The following is a 20,151-nucleotide window of genomic DNA, read 5'->3' as shown; positions in this document are numbered from 1 at the left end:
GAGTGATGTCCAACTGCCTCTCGCAATCCAGGATCACTGGCTCCTAATGGCTCACCTGCCTTCCTGCCTGATTGTCCCTAACCACCTCTGCCTGCCTACCTGCCTGATCACCGAACTGCTCACTTAACGGCCGCAGCCTGGCCGGTCCCCATTCCTCTCTCCCCAGTGTTGAGTGAGTATTTCAGCGTGAGGGTGAGACAATCATTTGCATATTAGCTCTTTATTATATAGGATACACACATACATACAGGGTATGGCAAAAAATAGGTTTAAAGTTGTGAATGTGCAAAATAGAGAGTTTATTCTTATATTATTCTATATTTATTATGGTATTATTTTCTTTATGAACAACTGTAAATCTACTTTTGCTCCACCCTGTATATACACTTGTATACACACCCAATGGAATATTTTCAGCCTTAGAAAAGAAGGAAATCTTGCCATTTCACACAACATGAGTAAACTAAAGGACATTATGGTTAGTGAAACAAGTAGGACAAAAAAAGACAAATCCTGTATGATCTCACTCATTCTGTGGAATTTAAAACAGCCTAACTCACAGAAGCACAGAATAAAATGTGGCTGCCAGGGGCTGGGAGATGGGCTGGTCAAGGGTACAAACTTCCAGTAATAAGATTAATAAGTTTTGAGGATCTAACGCACAGCATGGTTACAGTTAATAATACTGTATTGAAATTTGCTAAAATAGATCTCACCACACACAAAAAGAGGGTAACTACCCTCTTTGTATGTAGTTTGAAGGCTGTGTTAACTAGCTTGACAGTGGTAATCCTACCTAATAAAAGTGTAATATGCAAATTAACCATCACTCTGCTACACCCACAAGCCACACCCACCAGCCATACCCACCAGCCAATCAGAGCGAGTATGCAAATAAACCCAACCAAGATGGCTACCAGCCACAGAGAGCAGGAAGGAGGCTTGAGTTTCCCAGGCAACAGCGGAAGCCAAGCTTTCCGCCTGCCCTTGTTGGCCTAGGCCTCCACTCAAGGCTACAAAGTTTCAATTACAGAAGGTAAACAAATCCAAACAGAAATGGCTACTGGCCACCAAGTGAGCAGGAGGCTTGGCTCCACTCCAGGCTACAAAATTTCAATTGTACAAGGTAAATAAATTCCAGATACCAGGGCCTCCACTTGTGTCGCCAGGGGGCGTGGCTGACCTGCAAACCACCACAGGCCCCTCGCCCAGGCCGCCCCACACCCCAAGGGAACCCCCACCCTGATCTGGGACACCCTTCAGGGAAAACCAGCTGGCCCCCACCCATGCACCAGGCCTCTATCCTATCTAATAAAAGAGTAATATGCAGATTGCCATCACTCCAACACACAATAGCTGCCCCCATGTTGTCAAAGATGGCTGCAACCATGTGGAGACAAGATGGCCACCACAAGATGATCAGCAGGGGAGGGCAGTTAGAGGTGATCAACCCTGCAGGGGAGGGCAGTTAGGGGTGACCAGGCCAGCAGAGGAGGGAAGTTGGGTGAAAATAGGCATCAGGAGGGAACAGTTAGACATCAATCAGGCTGGCATGGGAGTGGTTAGGGGGTGATCAGGCTGGCAGGCAGAAGCGATTAGGAGCAATCAGAAAGGCAGACAGGCGAGTATTTGGGAGCCAGCAGTCCTGGATTGTTAGAGGGATAGCCAACTGCCTGTTTAGGTCCTATCCCACCGGGCCTAAATGGGCAGTGGGACATCCCTCAAGAGGTCCCAGATTGGAAAGGATGCAGGCTGGGCTGAAGGACACTACCACCCCCTCTCCTCCCCCCTCACCGCCCCCCGCACAAATTTCGTGCACTGGGCCTCTAGTTCTTTCATAATGTACATGTATATCAAATTTCATTGTTGTACACCTTAAGTCAGTGTTTTTCAACCTTTTTTGGGCAAAGGCACACTTGTTTCATGAAAAAATTCACGAGGAACACCACCATTAGAAAATGTTAAAAAGTTTAACTCTGTGCCTATATTGACTATATATAAAGTAATTCTCTTGAATAGAAATCAAATAAACACAAAGAAAGTATTTTATAATTACTTTATTATGAAATATTAAGTAAACAAAATAGTGAAAAATTATAAAATTCTTGTCTTGTCTGCACCTACGGCACACCAGGCAACATCTCGCAGCACACTAGTGTGCCGCGGAACAGCGGTTGAAAAACGCTGCCTTAAGTATATACAGTTTTTATTTATCAATCTGGAGGGAAAACTTTTTTTAGATGCTGAAAGGAAAAAAACTCTCAACCAAATATTCTATATGACAAAGTGACACTCAAAAATGAGGGAGAAACTGCTATTCCAAAATAAACAAAAGCTAAAGAAATTCATTACCATTACACCTGCCTTACAAGATATACAAAGGGAGGATTTCAAGTTGAAACGAAAGGACGCTAGACAGTAATCAGTCATATTTAATGTAAGGTTCTCCACTAAAGGAAATACATGAATAAATGAAAACCTGCATTATTGTTATTTTGTTTCTTAACTCAACTTTTTATTCTTTCATAGGATTTAAAAGACAAAATAATTCTAAATCTGTATTAATGGAGACATAAATATAATAATGTAATTTGTGACATCAATAACAAAAGGAGGGTAAATGGAGCTATAAAGAAGTAGAATTTGCCTTAGCCAGTTTGGCACAGTGGATAGAGCATTAGTCCACAGACTGAAGTTTCCTGGTTTCAATTCCAGCCAAGAACACGTTGCAAACTCTATCTCAGGCCCTGGTTGGGCCACGTGCAAGAGGCAACCAATTTTTTAGTGTCTCTCACATCAATGTTTTTCTCTGTTTCTCCCTCTCCCTTCAACTATCAATGGACACAAGACACTGAGGGGGGTGAGGGCATTTGGGGGGGGCGGGTAGGAAAGGCTGGGGGGAGGTAAATGGGGAGGAAATGAGAGATATGTATTACTATTTGTAATACTTCAAATAATAACATGGAAAAAAATCAATGGAAAAATATCCTCAGGTGAGGAAAGAGAAGGAAGAAGGAAGAAGGAAGAAGGAAGAAGGAAGAAGGAAGAAGGAAGAAGGAAGAAGGAGGAGAAGGAGGAGGAGGAGGAGGAGGAGGAGGAGGAGGAGGAGGAGGAGGAGGAGGAGGAGGAGGAGGAGGAGGAGAAGAAGAAGAAGAAGAAGAAGAAGAAGAAGAAGAAGAAGAAGAAGAAGAAGAAGAAGAAGAAGAATTTTTGTTTGTGAGTGAAGTTATGTAGTTATCAGTTTAAGTAGATTGTTATAACTTTAGGATGTCATATGTAATCCCCATTACCACAGAGAAGATATATAGAAAATACATACAAAGGAATGAGAGGGAATCAAAAGGTAACAGCACAAAAACAAATCATCTAAACACAAAGAGGAGGTGGTAAGGAAGGAAATGAGGGACAAAATCGCTAAGAGACATTTAGAAAAATAAAACAGCAACAGATAATCCTTTCCTATCAGGAATTAGTTTAAATGTAAATGAATTACACTACCCAATTAAAAGACACAGACTGGCAGAATGAATTAAAAAACAGGATCTGACCATATACTGTCTATGAGAGACGCACTTTAGACCTAAGGACATGCCTAGATTAAAAGTGAAAGGACGGGGCCCTAGTTGGTTTGGCTCAGTGGAGAGAGTGTTGGCCTGCAGACTGAAGGGTCCCAGGTTCAATTCCGGTCAAGGACATATGCCTGGGTTATGGGCTTGATTCCCAGTAGGCGCATGCAGGCAGCCAATCAATGATTCTCTCATCATTGATATTTCTATCCCTCTCTCTTCCTCTCTGAAATCGATAAAAAATAAATAAATGAAACAACTGGTCCATGCCCAGCCTGTGTGGCTCAGTGGTTGAGCTTCAAGCTATGAACCAGGAGGTCACCATTCAATTCCTGGTCAGGGCAGATGCCTGGGTTGCAGGTTTGGTCCCCAGTAGGAGGCATGCAGCAGGCAGCCAATCAATGATCTCTTTCCCTCTCCCTTTCTCTCTGAAATCAATAAAAATATCTATTTAAAAAAATAAAAGTGGAAAGATAGGAAAAGTTATTCCATGCAAATAGTAACCACAAGAGAATGGTTGGATACACTAATATCAGACAAAATAGACTTTAAATCAAAACTATTACAAGAGAAAAAGAAAAAGAAAAAGACATTATGTAATGATAAACGAATCAATATACCAAGAATATAATGATTATAAATATGCAAATACCACAGATCCTAAATATATAAAGCAAGCATTGACAGAATAAAGAACTCCCATAATCCCACAACAAAAAATATAAATAAACACCACAATTTAAAAATGATCAAACAATTGGAACAGACATTTCTCCAAAGAAGGTATACTAATGGTCAATAAGTACACAAAAAGGTGTCCAACATCACTAATCATTAGAAAAATGCAAATCAAAATCACATGACATACCACTTCACACTCATTAGGGTGGCTACTGTAAAAAAAACAAACAAACAAAAAAAAAACACAAAAAAAACCCAAATACGGACGAAAGTGGCCACATGCTGACCTGACAAGCTCAGAGAAGCCCTGCATGGTGATCTTGCAAACTCAAGAGACGTAAATAATCACAAAAGATGGCCTGAAATTAAACTTTAACTAAAAGCAGTTATGGTGGGCAGTTACATCCTAGGCCAGTATTTTCACTGACAAGGTCAGCCTTTACCGAACTCAGCCTATCTGTCTTTTTGCATCTATGATAACATACAGTTGAAATGTCTGGCTAACTATTGATATAACTTCCCTTTTCTGGACCCTTGGGGCACAACCAAATGTGCTGGGCTCCAGGACAGACACCACAAATTCCTTCATTATCATGTTAATTGTTCCTGCACCCACTGAGAGGGCAGGGCAGGGCTAACTCCTGATCCACTATTTTGTATGTCATTGTGTAACTGGGCCCTAGCCCTCACCCAGCCAATCGGTGTCAGTCAAAGCAGTGACATCACCACCCCTATAAAACCCTTTTATCCGTTGAAGCTCGCTCTCTACCGCCTCACCGCTGTCGGTGTAAGTGGGACAGAGCTCGGGCTACTCCTGAATAAATGGCTCTTTTGCTTTTGCATTGGACTCGGCTCCCTGGTGGTTTTGGGGGATCACGAAATCTGGGCATCACACCTCCTAAGTGTGTGTCCATCATTTTATCAATACTTTCTATCCAATCCCAGGGGTTTCCCTGCTTTGCTTTCTCCCACCTCTCTAGTCTATCACCAATGGGTTTCATGTAACCCCCCTATGACCTTTTCCTTTGATTGCAATGTACAAATACAGATGTAACCTGCCAGTCTCTGGAGCATTAGCTCAATTCCTTGAGGTTCTGCTTCCGGGCATTGTTGGCAGTTTGGCTTGAATAAACTCACCAAAATTATTTACAGATTTCAATGTTTTTTGGGTTTTTTTTTTTTTTACGTTAACACAAAGAAAGAAAATAAGTGTTGGTGAGTATTAGAAAAGTAGAACCCTCATTCATTATTGGAAGGAATGTAAAATGGTGCAGATGCTATGGACAACAAGATAGCAGTTCCTTCAAAAATTAATCAGAGAATACCATATGATCCACTCTGGGTATATACCCAAAGAAGTAAAGCAATTCCATTCTAGGTATATACCCAAAAGAATTACAAGCAGTGTCTTGAAGAGATATCTGTACACTCCTGTTTGTAGCAGAATTATTCACAATAGCCAAAAGGTGGAAGCAACCCAAGTGTCCATCAATGAATGAATGGGTAAACAAGATGTTGTAGGTACACACCATGGAATATTATTCAGCTTCAAAAAGGAAATTCTGGTTCATTCTACAATGTGGATGAACCTTAAGGCCATTATGCTAAGTGAAATAAGTCAGTCACAAAAAGATAAATACTGAATAATTCCACTCATATGAGATACCTATTATAGTCAAATTCATAGGCAGTCTGCAAAATAATGGTTGCCAGAGGTCCTCATAGGGGATAATCAGGTGTTATTGTTTAGTGGGTACATAGTTTTAGTTATCCTATATAATAAAATACTAATATGCTAAGTGTCCAACCATTTGACCAGTTGCTATGATGCCCACTGACCACCAGGGGGCAGATGCTCCAACCAGTAAGTTAGCTTGCTGCTAGAGTCGGTTGATTGGGACTAGGCGAGATGGGCTGGACACATCCTGGAGCCCTCCCACAGCCCCGCCCTGGCCCCGATGTTGCACCAATGGGGTTCCTCGTCTGGCCTGTACCCTCTCACAATATGGGACCCCTTGGGGTATGTCAGAGAGCCGATTTCGCTCAATCCCTGCAGGCCAAGCCAAGGGACCCCACCAGTGCACAAATCCATGCACAGGGCCTCTAGTTTAAGATCAAAATAGTTCTGGAGATAGATGATGATGGTTGCACAATGTGAATGTATTTAACGCCACTAAACTGTACACTTAAAATGGTTCAGATGGTAACATTTATATTATGTGTATTTTACCACCTTTAAACTTTTTTTAAAACACAGAGGAAAAGACATGCCATATATAATGGAGAAAAGGTAAGGATTATGGCAGAATTCTTGTTAGAAATAATGTAAGCTAGAAGGTATTGGGGTATCATCTTTAAAGTACCAAAAGAAAAAAGAAAAGAGATCTATTAATCTCAAATTCTACAATATAACCTGCGAAAATATTTTTCAAAAATGAAGGCAGACTTTATCAGACATATAAAGGCCGAAACAAATCATCTTCAGATTCTTACAACAAGAAAAATTAAGGGAGAACATATTTGCCAATGATATATCTGGTAAAGGGTTACTATCCAAAATATATAAGGAACTCATACAATTTAACGAAAGACAAACAATCCTATTTTAAAATGGGCAAAGGACTTAGACACTTCTCCAAAGTGGGCATACAGATGGCCAAGAGACATATGAAAAAATGCTCAAAATCATTAATCATCAGAGAGAAACAAAAGGTCAATAGGGTATCACCTCACACCTGTCAGAATGGCGAGCACCAACAAGTCAACAAATAACAAGCGCTGGCGAGGATGTGGAGAAAAGTGAACCCTCTGCACTGCTGGTGGGAATGCAGACTAATGCAACAATAGAAAACAGTATGGAGTTTCCTCGAAAAATTAAATATGGAACTGCCATTTGACCTAGTGATACCACTTCTAGGAATATATCCTAAGAAACTTGAAACACCAATCAGAAAGAACATACGCACCCCTATGTTCATAGCAGTGCAACTCACAATAGCGAAGATCTAGAAAAAGCCAAGTGCCCATCAGTGGATGAGTGGATTAAAAAAGCAGTGGTATGCCGAAACTGGTTTGGCTCAATGGACAGAGCGTCAGCCTGCGGACTGAAAGGTCCCAGGTTCTATTCCAATCAAGGGCATGTGCCTTTGTTGCGGGCACATCCCCAGTAGGGGGTGTGCAAGAGGCAGCTGATCGATGATTCTCTCTCATCGATGTTTCTAACTCTCTATCCCTCTTCCTTCCTCTCTGTAAGAAATCAATAAAATATATTAAAATAAAAAGCAGTGGTACATCTACACCATGAAATAATATACGGCAGTAAAAAAAAAAAAAAAAAAGCAGGATCTCTTACCCTTTTTAAAATAATTTGTTTTAAAATTAAAAAAAAAAAAATTTAATAACCTTTGAGGCAGCATGGAAGGACCTGGAGAATATTATGCTAAGCTAAATAAGCCAGTCAGAGAAAGGCAAGTATCATATGTGGAATCCAATGAACAAAATAAACTGATGAGCAAAGTCGATCCAGAGACATAGAAGCATGGAACAGACTGTCACATCTCAGAGGGAAGTCAGGAGTAGGTGGGAAGAGATCAACCAAAGAACTTGTATGCATATATGCAAAACCCCTGGACACAGACAACAGTGTGGTGAAGGCCTGGGGTGGGGGCAGGGGTGGGCTGGAAGGGGTCAGTAGGGGGGAAAAAGGGGACATACGTAATACTTTCAACAATAAAGATTTAAGAAACAAACAAGAAATGTTAAAGGAAATCCTTCAGACAGAGGAAAACAATTCCAGATGGAAGTCTGGATCCACACAAAGAAATGAGAAGCACCAGAAATGGTAACTACATAAATATGCACATGGCAGTTTTACTTAGCATGTAAGTCTTCTAAAGGATAACTTGCTCTTTAACTAAAATGACAACGATGTTGTGTGGGATTTATAGCATACTAGGGGCCCAGTGCATGTAATTCATGCACTGGGGAGGGATACCTCAGCCCAGCCTGCCCGCTCTCATACTGGGAGCCCTCAGGGGATGTCCTACTGACGGCTCAGGCCTGCTCCCCGTTGGGAACAGACCTAAGCAGCAGTCTGGCCTCCCTTTAGGGGAGGCGACTGGGCTGATCAGGAGAAGGTGCCAGCCCCATCACCCTGCTGCTGCAGCCACTGCCAATCACCACAGCCACCAAGGTGTTTTCATCAACACGGATTCCAGTCCCTTCACCATGAAAAAATGACAACTTTCTTTTTCTTTTTTTTAATATATTTTAATGATTTTTTTACGGAGAGGAAGAGAGAGGGATAGAGAGTTAGAAACATCAATGAGAGAGAAACATCGATCAGCTGCCTCTTGCACACCCCCTACTGGGGATATGCCCGCAACCAAGGTACATGCCCTTGACCGGAATCGAACCCGGGACCTTTCAGTCCGCAGGCTGACGCTCTATCCATTGAGCCAAACCGGTTTCAGTGACAACTTTCTTTAAGCATTTTCAAGATGTGGCTTTTATAGGATATGACGTTTCTTTATCTTTTTTTTATCCTCACCTGAGGATATGTTTCCATTGATTTTATCCCCTTCTCTCCGATCCCAGGCTCAGCACCCCCTGCCCCTCTGATCGCCAGCTCGGGCTGCCCAGGCTTTAGGCTTGGAAAGGCCCCCCCACAGCCCCTCCAATCACAGGCTCAGCCTCTTCCCAAGCCTAAAGCCTACGCCCAAGGCTTTAGGCTTGGGAATGAGCCCCCCCCACAACCACCCTACCCCTCCGATCGCAAGCTTGGCCCTTCCCCACCCCTCCAATGGCCGGCTGGGAGTGATCTGGGTGCTGAGAAGGTCCCAGGACCTAGGAATGTATGCAAATTAACCATCATCTTTGTTGGGTTAATTTGCATACTCATTCTGATTGGCTGTGGGCATAGAGGAAGTATGGTCAATTTAAACATTTCTCTATTATTAGGTAAGATGTGAAAGTAAAATACATGACAACAATAGCATAAAACTCAGGTGAAGGAAATGGGAGTACACTATTGTGAAATGTTTATATTAGATGTGAAGTGGTATAATATCACTTAGTGGTAGACCATGGTAAGTTAAAAATGTGTATTATGAATCCTATAGCAAACACTAAACTAATAAAACAAAGAATTATAGCTAATAAGCCAAGCAAGGGGGTAAATGGAACCATAAAATCTCAAGAAGTTAAAAGATGTATAAAAAGAGCCGAAACCGGTTTGGCTCAATGGATAGAGCGTCGGCCTGCGGACTGAAAGGTCCCAGTTTCGATTCCAGTCAAGGGCATGTACCTTGGTTGCCGGCACATCCCCAGTAAGGGGGGTGCAAGAGGAAGCTGATCGATGATTCTCTCTCATCGATGTTTCTAACTCTCTGTCCCTCTCTCTTCTTCTTTGTAAAAAATCAATAAAATATATATTTTTTAAAAAAAAAAGATATATAAAAAGAAAATAAGGAAACAAAAAGCATCTAGGACAAATAGAAAGTAAACAGTAAGGTAATAAATTTAAGCCTAACCAGCCTGGCATTTGTGGCTCAATTGGTTGAGCGTCATCCCATGCACCGATAGGTCACCAGTTCAATTCCCAGTCAAGCCACATGGCCTTGATCCCCAGTAGGAAACTTTACAGCACTGAGTAAAAAAGGAATTAAAAAATTAAAAAAGGAATGGTCTCAAATCAATGGCCTCAGTGTCCACCTTAAAAAATAAAATAAAACTAAAAATATAAAAGCAAATTAAAGCTAAAATAGAAAAAAAGTTAAGTGATCAAGGTCAGAGCAGAAATGAAATAGGAAACGGAAAAGTAATAGGGAAAAATCAATGAACTAGAAGGTGGTTCCTGGGGAAATCAGTAAAATTGAAGAGCCTTTATTAAAAGACAAATCAGAAAAATGAAGAGAGGACACAGATTACCAATATCAGGAATGAGGGAAGTGATGTCACTACAGATTCTGCAAATACGAAATGGATAAGGCAATAATAGTATAAAAAACTTTTATATCAATAAATTCAACAACTTAGATGAAACAATTTCCTTGAAAGATACAAACTATAAAAGCTCACTTAGAAGAAATTGATAACCTGATTAGTCCTATATCTATAGAAGAACTTGAATTAATAATGAAAACCTTTTAAAAAAAAATAAGATTTTATTGATTTTTTTTTAAGAGAGAAAGGAAGGGGGAGACAAACATCAAGGAGATGAAAACATTGATTGGCTGCCACCTGCACACCCCTAGTGTGCAAAGATGCCCTAGCCCTATGGGTATTTTTATCTGAATAGAACTAGTGGTTTTTATTTGAGATAAGCTGAGGTTTGGCTAAAATGTTTATAGTTTCTCTAAATATTTTCCCTTGTGTTATTTTTAAGATAACATAGGATTAAATAGTGCTCGCTAATATATATATATATATCATGACAACTGGCAAACACCAGCCCACAACCCAGGCATGTGCCCAGCAACCTCTTGGTGCCTGGGATAAGGCTCAACCCGCTGAGCCACACCAGCAGGGCAACAGTGAAAACCCTCCACAAGGAAAATCCCAGGCCCAGATGGCTTTCCTGGAGAATTCTACCAATCAGTTGAGGAAGAAATAATACCAATTCTACAAAGATTCTTCTAGAAAATGGAAAAGGAGAGAATTCTTCCCAACTTATTCAATGATGCCAATATTACCCTGATACCAAAGCCAGACAAAGACATTACTAGAAAATTACTGACCAATATCCTTCATGAACATGCAAAATTTCTCACAAATGTTTAGAAACTTGGGTCCAACAATATGTAAAACAGATAACACATCCTGACCAAGTGCAGTTTGTCCAAGAAATGTAGGGATGGTTTAACATTTGAAAAATCAAGGTAATTTAGCTTAACAAACTAAGAAATTAAAAACCAGGATCATCTCAATTGACACAGAAAAGGCAATTAACAAAAGAGGCCATTCATTTCTGGTTTTTTGAAGAAGAAAAAAATCCCCAATAAAGTAGGAGGAAAAGGAGACTTCTTCAACCAGATAGAGGATGTCTATGACAAACCCACAGCTAACATCACACTTAATGATAATTTACATGAAATAAAAACTAACTTCAAATGGATCATAAGCCTAATTGTAAAATCTAAAATTATAAAACTTCCAGAGAAAAACTCAGGAAAAAAACCTTTGTGGCTTTCAGTTAGGCAAAGCTATTTTAGATATAACAAGAGTGATGCATGAGGAACAAATAAATAGGATTTTATCAAATTTAAAACTTCTGCTCTAAAAACAAAAACAAATAACCATCAAGAGTCACAAACTGGGAGAAAATATTTGAAAATCATCTATCTGGTGAAATATTTGTATCCAGAATACATCGAGAACTTTGAGAACCCAATAATAAGAAAACAACCCAATAAAAATGCATAAGGGATTTGAACAGACACTTCTCTAAAGAAGAGAGATGAACTGTAAATAAACACACACAAAAATCCTCAACATCATTAGTCATTTAAAAATTCAAATTAAAACCACAATGAGATACCACTGCCTACCTGTCACGATGGCTAAACAAGAAGATGGACCATATAACCAAGTACCGGTGAGGATGTGGAGGAACGGGAACGCTCCTCTGATGCTGGTGGGAACACAAAATGGCACGACCACTTCGGGAAACCATTAGTCAGTTTCTCTAAAAGGAAAATGGACGATCCAGGCATTTCACTATGTATTGACCCAAGAGGAATAAAAACCGTGTAATGTCCTTTCAAAGGTTTGCACATGAATGTTCAGAGCTCTATTTAGAATCTTCTAAAACAGGAAATAACTCAAACGTCCACACCGTAACTCTGTGATAACAAGGAATGAATTCTTGCTACACAATAATGTACAGAGTGGATGAATCTCGAAATGATTATGCTGAATGAAAGAAGCCAAAAGCAAACAAACAAACAAAAAAACCCACCATACTGTTTAATCCCATTTATATGAAATTCTAAGATACGCAAACTAACATGAAGTGACAGAGAGCAGAATGGTGGTTGGGGATGGAGGGCGGGGGCTGGAGAAGGATGACAAAAGGCATGGGGGGGGGGGGGGAAACACACAAAAAACACAACCAAATAAATCAAACAACCCATTCAAAAGAAAGAAGCCACCCTGGGTTACACAGGCATTTTTACCTGAATGGAACTATCGGCTTTTATCTGAGACCAGAGGCCCGATGCACAAAATTCGTGCAAGAGTAGGCCTCTCTTCCCACAGCTGCCGGCCCCAGCTTCCCTCTGGCACCCGGGCCCGGGCTTCCCTCGCAGCCCTGGCTTTGTCAGGAAGTACATCCGGTCTAATTTGCATATTACCTCTTTATTATATAGGATAAGCTGAGGTCTGGCTATAATGTGTGCACGTTCTCTAAATATTTCCTCTGGTGTTATTTTTAAGGTAACAGGATTAAACAGTGCTCGCTAATATATGGTGACAACTGGCCAGCACAGGGAGGTAAACACGAGAGAAAGCCATTCGCACTCAGGGCACCATGCTGACTCCGACAGGCAGCCACCGAGCAGAAAGCATCGCAACAAACACAGCGACAGCTTTCCGAGAGCCCTGAGACGGGACACACACAGCAACAAGATGTTTCAGCAAACCTTCATGTTTCCACATACGAAATTCTAAGATGTCTATGAAAGGCACATGTTGTATCTCATGTTAGACATACTTACATCTGCGTTTCACGTGCCCATTTACCATGTAGCAGCACTGAAGCCAAGTCACAGGGGAAATGTGGAAGGTGTATCTCACCTAGTAAGTCACCTTATCAGCACATCTGCTCCCGTTCCTTCCACTCACTCATCTTTCCCATGTTGCCACCAACAAACCTGGGAACAACCGCCGACCATGCCAATCGGTGGGAATATGATCACTGGTGTCCGATTATGGGAAATGGCACTTTTAAATAGTCAGTTTCCACTTTATAATACATATTTTTAATATATCTTTAATGATTTCAGAAAGGAAGGAAGAGAAAGGGAGAGACAGAAACATTAATTATGTCAGAGAATCACTGATCAGCTGCCTCCCGCATACCCCCAACTGGGGACTGAGCCCGCAACTGGGGCATATGCCCTCTAACCTGGGACCCTTTAGTCCACAGGCAGATGCTCTATCCACTGAGCCAAACTGGCTAGGGCTATTTCTTTCTTTAACTATGTTTTATTTATTCTGGATAGAGAGGTAGGAACATCCATGAGAAAGAAGCATCGTTAACCATGTATACGTTACTTTAACTCCCAGATTTTAAAAGCGAGCACACAATGTATGTGGAATATGGACCATTAGCAAGCATTAATTCATCAAAGCCCTGTACTGGTTTTTCTTTCTTTTTTTTTTTAATTGCAAGCCATTAGATCGTGTCATTTATGAAACAAATAATCTTAAAATAGAAGGCCTAGCTAAAGGTCACTATCAATCTATCTGTCTGCCAAAATGACTTCCTGGTTAATACGAATAAATATTGAGTTTTTGAACTATCATGTAACACTAATAAATCTGCAGGAAAAGAAATGATTCTTCGCTGTATTGAGAAACATGCCCGAATGATAATTCATGTATGAGCTGCTGGTGCCGCTTTATAGAAAGTGGTAACAGGTGAAGGACCAATGTGGGACATTCACACACTGTTTCTTACAGGCTCATAGGACTGAAAACAACACAAGAAACCTGTTCAGTTTGGTCTCTGCCCGTTCTGTAGACCTCAGCAGTCACACTGAACTGATGATTGCTGCCTTCCCCCAACCAACTCCACACAGAGTTAAAAAGGAGACTCGAGCAAGAGCAGGTATTGCTCCTGTTGCCCAGTGACCCTGAGGGCTGATTCAATTACTAGCAAGCAGGTATTTGCAGAATCCTCTTCTCAAGGCTACTGAAATACAGCAGAAAGGTTATCCTGGGAAAGGCTGTGCTAAGGAACCCTCACGTGTGTGTGAAGGGAGCCACGTGCGAAGATGCAGGAGCAGCTGTGTTCATGATAAAGCAAAGCCAGGCCAGCTGGCATGGCTCAGTGGCTGAGTGTCGACCTAGGAACCAGGAGGTCATGGTTTGATTCCCAGTCAGGGCACGTGCCTGGGTTGCTGGCTTAATCCCCAGTTTGGGCTGTGCAGGAGGAAACCGATCAATTAGTCTCTCTCGTTAATGTTTCTATCTCTCCCTTCCTTCTGAAATCAATACAAATATTTAAAAAAAAAAAAAAAAAAAAAGTCAGAAACAACCTACGGGCTTAATCACAAGGAACAACAGCCTATAATTAGGAATCGAGAGTCTTCAGTGGTCGGCAACCTCATTAGTAACAGAATGGCAAACCACGGCTCAAGAGCCACAGTTTGCAGACCACTGGCCTAGATAGTCAGAATAGGAAATTTAGTAAAAACTCTACTTCACCCACTGGGCTAGAACACAGCAATTAAAAGGAACAGGGAATCATAGGGCTGGACCTTCGATGCTTTGTAGAATTAAAAAAAAAAAAAAAAAAAAGCCTTCGTGATGTTGGCTCGATGGTTGAGCGTCAACTCATCACCAGGAGGTCAGGGTTCAATTCCTGGTCAGGGCACGTGCCTGGATTGGGGGCTCACTCCCCAGCAAGGGGTGTGCAGGAGGAGTGTTGATATGTCTCTCTCATTGATGTTTCTATTTCTCTCTCCTTCTCCTTTCTTCTCTAAAATCAATAAAACCTTATTTTTTAAAGACATCAAAAAACATACAATATAATACCATTTGTGGGGAGAAATATCCCACCCAAGACACTACATTTCCTTTATATAAACCTGTGTCAACAGAAAAGCAAAGGAAAATAAATGGAAAAATCCAAAATAAACTGATAATATGGTCACTTTGAAAAGTAGGGAAGCACTGAAACTGCTTTGGCTCAGTGGATAGGCCGTCGGTCTGCGGACTGAAAGGTCCCAGGTTCAATTCCAGTCAAGGGCATGTACCTTGGTTGCGGGCACATCCCCAGTAGGGGGTGTGCAAGAGGCAGCTGATCGATGATTCTCTCTCATTGATGTTTCTAACTCTCTATCCCTCTCTTCCTCTCTGTAAAAAATATATTAAAAAAAGAAAAAGAAAAGTAGGGAAGAGTAGGGGGAAGTGAGAGCTGGGAGACTAATAAGAGAAGCAGCAGTTTTATTCTGTCACTGTCTACTGCTTTTTATATACAAACATAAAACAACTGCCAACTCTGCCTGCCAATCTGATTCTCAGATCTGACGGACCTTTTAAAGTTTATCTGAAACACAAAAGGGAAAAAAGAAAGAATTGAAAACTGCATTATTCCTGCTGCCAACGTGATCTCCTCTGGCTGTTAAAGCACACTTTCCTGAGCCCGTTAAAGCACACTTTCCAAAGTTGGAGGTTCTCAGATTGAGTTGGTGAGGAGATACCATTCTGTACAGCTGTCATTTTTCTGCAAAAAAAAAATGTACTTTTCACCTTACCATTTTATGTATAGTCGACATGATCTGTGAAGAGTGTTGACACAGTCGTTAAATCTCTCTCTAAGCGGAGCGTTCTTTCTGCTTCTGAATTTGTCACAGCAGTGACACAGGCTGCGTGTCTTGCTTCACACCTTATCTTGGGGTGTCCTGCGGGGGCCCCACATGTTCCCTACACGTGACAGGGCTCTGTGCGTGGACAGAGAGCCAAAGGAGGTGAACACAGTTACCACAAATATTCCGGCTACTGTACCACCAAAAACACGGAAGCTCACGTAAGGAAATGCTGAAGGAAAGACCCATTGGCACCAGCAACAAAATACTGAAATATTCATGGACAGGAGGTCTCAGTAGAGTTAAGACAGCAGCTTTCCCAAATGCAGTCCCAATCAAAATCCCAGCCTGCATCTTATAGAACTGATGAGCCGATTCTAAGAATTACCCAGACACGCCAAGGACCAGAACAGGCAAAACAATGTTATAAAAGGAGGACAACGTTGGAGGATTTACAATACTTGATTTCAGGACTCCCCATAAAATACAATCATCAAGGCTATGTGATAATTGGCGTAAAAACTGGAGCACACACACAAATGGAAACCAACACAAACTCCAACAACACACCACACGTCAACAGTCCACTGAATTTTAACAAACGTACCCCAGCAATTCCATGAGGAGAGGGTAATCATTTCGATAAATGGTGCCGGATATCCGTACGGGGGGGAGATGTAGCAGCAAGCCCTCCCTCACGCCACCCACAAAAATTAACTCAACACAGATGGCAGGTCAAAACATAAAGACCAAAGCTCTAGGAGAACGCCTTCGTGACCCAGGCCGACAGAGATTTCTTAGAAAGGAGACAACAAGCACAAAAGGAAAACAGCGATACATTGGACTCCATCAACCTTTAAATCTTCAGCATTTCGAAAGAAACCATGAAGAAGAAAACAAACAGGCAAGCCCCAGAGAAGGAGAAAAATATTCACCAGACATCTGACAAAGACTTGTATCCAGTGTATCCAACAAACTGCAATACCTTTTAAGGACCTACCTGTGCGGGCATCGCTCTAAATCTAAGACGCGGGAGCCAACGCGAGCTGATCCTCCACCCAGGTGTCTGAGATCGGTGGCCTCTCGGGCTCCTCCTCCTGGAAGATAAGTAGCGTCAGAACGCCCAGCACCTGTGCTCTCTAGGACTCACCGAGGGTCAGAGCAGTGGTCGGCAAACTGCGGCTCTGGAGCCACATGCAGCTTGCGAGCCGCGGTCTGCCGCTCTGTTGGCTAATGAGTTTGCCGACCACTGACCTAGACTCTCGATTCCAGTAATTACAGGCTGTTGCTGTTCCTTGTGATGAAGCCCCTATCCCAGTGGTCGGCAAACTCGTTAGTCAACAGAGCGGCAAACCGCGGCTCGCAAGCTGCATGTGGCTCGCGAGCCACAGTTTGCTGACCACTGGGTTGGAGAATAAGCCTCTTTCGGAGGGGGCCCCAAGGCCCTGCATATACCTCGGGCATCCCACCTGCCCATCCAGATGCAACTGCACCTTTCTCATTCGGCTCCCGCCATTCCCTCAGAAGACAGAGCTGATAGAAGCGCCTGTTAGACTCGCATTTCACCTGCCAGTGAGTTCTGGGGTCAGCTCGTGTCATGTTCTCTCGTTTGCCAATTTCTTTTCACTTTTTTATAAGCCCCCGTCACTTCGGCACAATAATTTCAACAACTCAGTGAACACCAAAGAAAGGAGGAGAAAATGTAACAGCAAGCCCTACCTCACACCACCCACAAAAATTAACTCAAAACAGATGGCGGATCAAAACATAAAAGCTAAAATAGTCAAAATTCTAGGAGAACACCTTCGTGACCCAGGGAGACAGAGATTTCTTAGAAAGGACAAAAACACAAAAGGAAAACAGTGATAAATTGGACTTATCAACATTTAAAACTTCATAGAACCCATCTTATCAATCAGTCAGAAGCAGTGCCCCGTAATGCGTATTTTAATTCTGAAAACGTTCAGCTTATGTATTCTGTTGAGTTAGGGAGCTGCAGGGAGGGCTGCAAGCTGACCTCAGTCACTCCAGGGCCGGTGTCGCAGGGCTCCTGTCTGAGGGTCAACGCCAGGGCCATCCCCACTCACCTGCCCGAACCCTGACATTTAAAGCAACTTGGTGAGCACAACTTCCTGATATTTTTAAGTTTCCTATTTGCCTACCTACCTGCCTGGTGGGAAGTGGACGTTTTTCATGTCTCCATATGCCCTTACACGCATCCCTGGTGCCAGCCGGCAGACACATACAGCAGAATGTTCTGTGCAAAAAAAAAGCTGCAGACCACCCACGGCCTACCTCCCAGAACCTGATTTCATCCATTGTGATAAAGCCACTCACTAGAAAACCACGCAGCTACCCAAGAGAATAATAAAGGTGACGTACTCATGCACAATCTCATATTACAGTATATAGACTGCTATCTGTATAATGTACTTACAATAGTGTGCTATGCACATTAACGAATACAATGGAATTATATTTGATAATATATGCTAGTATGTATTGTGATTATATTGTATTATGGACTACAAGCCATTGTATGTTGACACGTCATACATTAATTCATGAAAAATCAAAGTGGGGGGGGGTGGAAAAAAAATTAAAGTGCAGAGTACTGTGAAGTCATCCCATTTTGGTTTGAATAAAGCCGCCAGGTGATGCTGCTTGTCCCTGGGCCACACCTGCAGTCTGGGAGGAGGGGCGTTTGGGCTTTTTTTTTTTTTTTTCTAGTTAAACAATGAATTTATTGCTCGAGTACATAGGTATTTTATGCAGCCAGTGCAGATTTCAGAAAGCTTTCACTCCATGACAACCCTGCAGAGCGCCTCAGGGCAGCCGTGGGCGGACCTGGGGTGGTAGTAAGAGCTGCCCCCATACCTCTGCCTCCGAGGTGCCCGCCCGAGCGGGGAAACTGAGGCTCAAAAACCGGAGGTCCGCGGCGCGGAGAGAGACAGCGGAGCGGGGTTTCGAACCCCAGGTTCTGCGACGCCGGCGAGCGTCCCGCCAGCTCCGAGTTCCAGACACGCCTCCCTCCAGGCAGGCCGTGGGGACTCCGGAGACCCAGCCCCGGGCGTGCGGGGGCCAAGGGACGTCCGGCCGGCGGGGGGCACCTCCGGGCTGGGCTGGGCAGGCGGCCCCGGGTCCGCGGGGAGCAGCGGGCGCGGAATGCCGACTTATCCCGCCGGCCGCCGCGAGGGGGCGGGCAGAGGGGGCGGGGCCGGGGCCGGGGGCGTGGTCGCGTTCGCTCGGGCTCGCGCTCGTGCCGGCGCTCGCGCCCGCGGGGCGAGCTCACCGGAGCGAAGACAGGATAGACACTCCCCGAGCCGCCAATCCAACGCAGGCGCGGTGGCCAAGTGGTAAGGCGTCGGTCTCGTAAACCGAAGATCACGGGTTCGAACCCCGTCCGTGCCTTCTCTGCAGAAGACTTTTTTTAGAACTAGGACTAGTTTTCACGGAGCTCATCAGTAGTCACACCCGCGGGTGCCGCGTTCGGATCTTTACCGCGAGGTCCCGGCCGGGCCAACCCTTTTCACTCAGTTTGCGATCCAACTCCTCTCCCGCCGGGCACTGCGACCCCTCCATCCCCGGGCGGCTGGTTTCGTGGGGGCTCCGTTGGAGCGTTGGACCGGGCTCACAAACTCCACCGCCCCAGGGCTCACCTGCAAACCGTGGGCTGCGGGAAGACTCAACACCCTTGGGGCAAGACACCTACAGTGGACTGTACTAGGCTTAAGAGCCGCTAAGCACTGTTCTGCACTCTGAAGTCCAACTTTATCCTCGAACTGCCATAGCTTGTCAGCTGGCATCTGGCTTGTTATTTTATTTTTTTAAATATATTTTTATTGATTTTTTACAGAGAGGAAGGGAGAGGGATAGAGAGCTAGAAACATCGATGAGAGAGACAACAATTCAGCTTCCTCCTCCACATCCCCTACTGGGGATGTGCCTGCAACCAAGATACATGCCCTTAACCGGAATCGAACCTGGGACTTTTCAGTCTGCAGGCCACCGCTCTATCCACTAGGGCTGGCTTGTTATTTTAAAAAGAAATCCAGCATAGGCTCTGCATCGCAGAGAGGAAATCCTGCCCAGACTTGCAGCAGCTCTGACATGAAAACGGAACCCTCGCTCTGGGCCTCCGTTTGCCCCTCTGTATAATGGGTCTCTTTCCAGCACCAGTGTTGAAGCCAGCTGCCAGAGGGAGGTTTAAGTAAAAGAAGATGCGGCCGGCTGTACGGCACCTGTTTCCTTTGCATCAGGAGAGAATGCACACGGGCCTGCTCGAATGAGTTTATGGAGATTATGCCACGACCTCCATCAGCCTCCAGAAGTGTATAAATCCGAAAAACAGCCTGCCCTAAATTGGAGGAACC

The 20,151-nt window shown here is 43.4% G+C and overlaps 1 long non-coding RNA gene across 1 annotated transcript in view; it reads right to left on the bottom strand.

Moving 5' to 3' along the window:
- Positions 1-18,769, bottom strand: part of LOC311621286 — a 62,289-nt gene extending 43,520 nt beyond the window's left edge. The window contains exons 1-2 of the long non-coding RNA XR_014794817.1: positions 18,656-18,769; positions 16,779-16,875 (exon numbers count right to left, since the gene is read on the bottom strand). This is a non-coding gene — a long non-coding RNA (uncharacterized lncRNA). The remainder of the gene's footprint in view (positions 1-16,778; positions 16,876-18,655) is intronic.
- Positions 18,770-20,151: the final 1,382 nt, after the last annotated feature.

The sequence above is a fragment of the Pipistrellus hanaki genome, assembly GCF_964339955.1.
Source record: "Pipistrellus hanaki genome assembly, chromosome: 4".
NCBI classification, from domain to species: domain Eukaryota; kingdom Metazoa; phylum Chordata; class Mammalia; order Chiroptera; family Vespertilionidae; genus Pipistrellus; species Pipistrellus hanaki.
The sequence above is the reverse complement of the archived record's forward strand: the minus strand, read 5'-3'. Positions and strand labels throughout refer to the sequence as shown.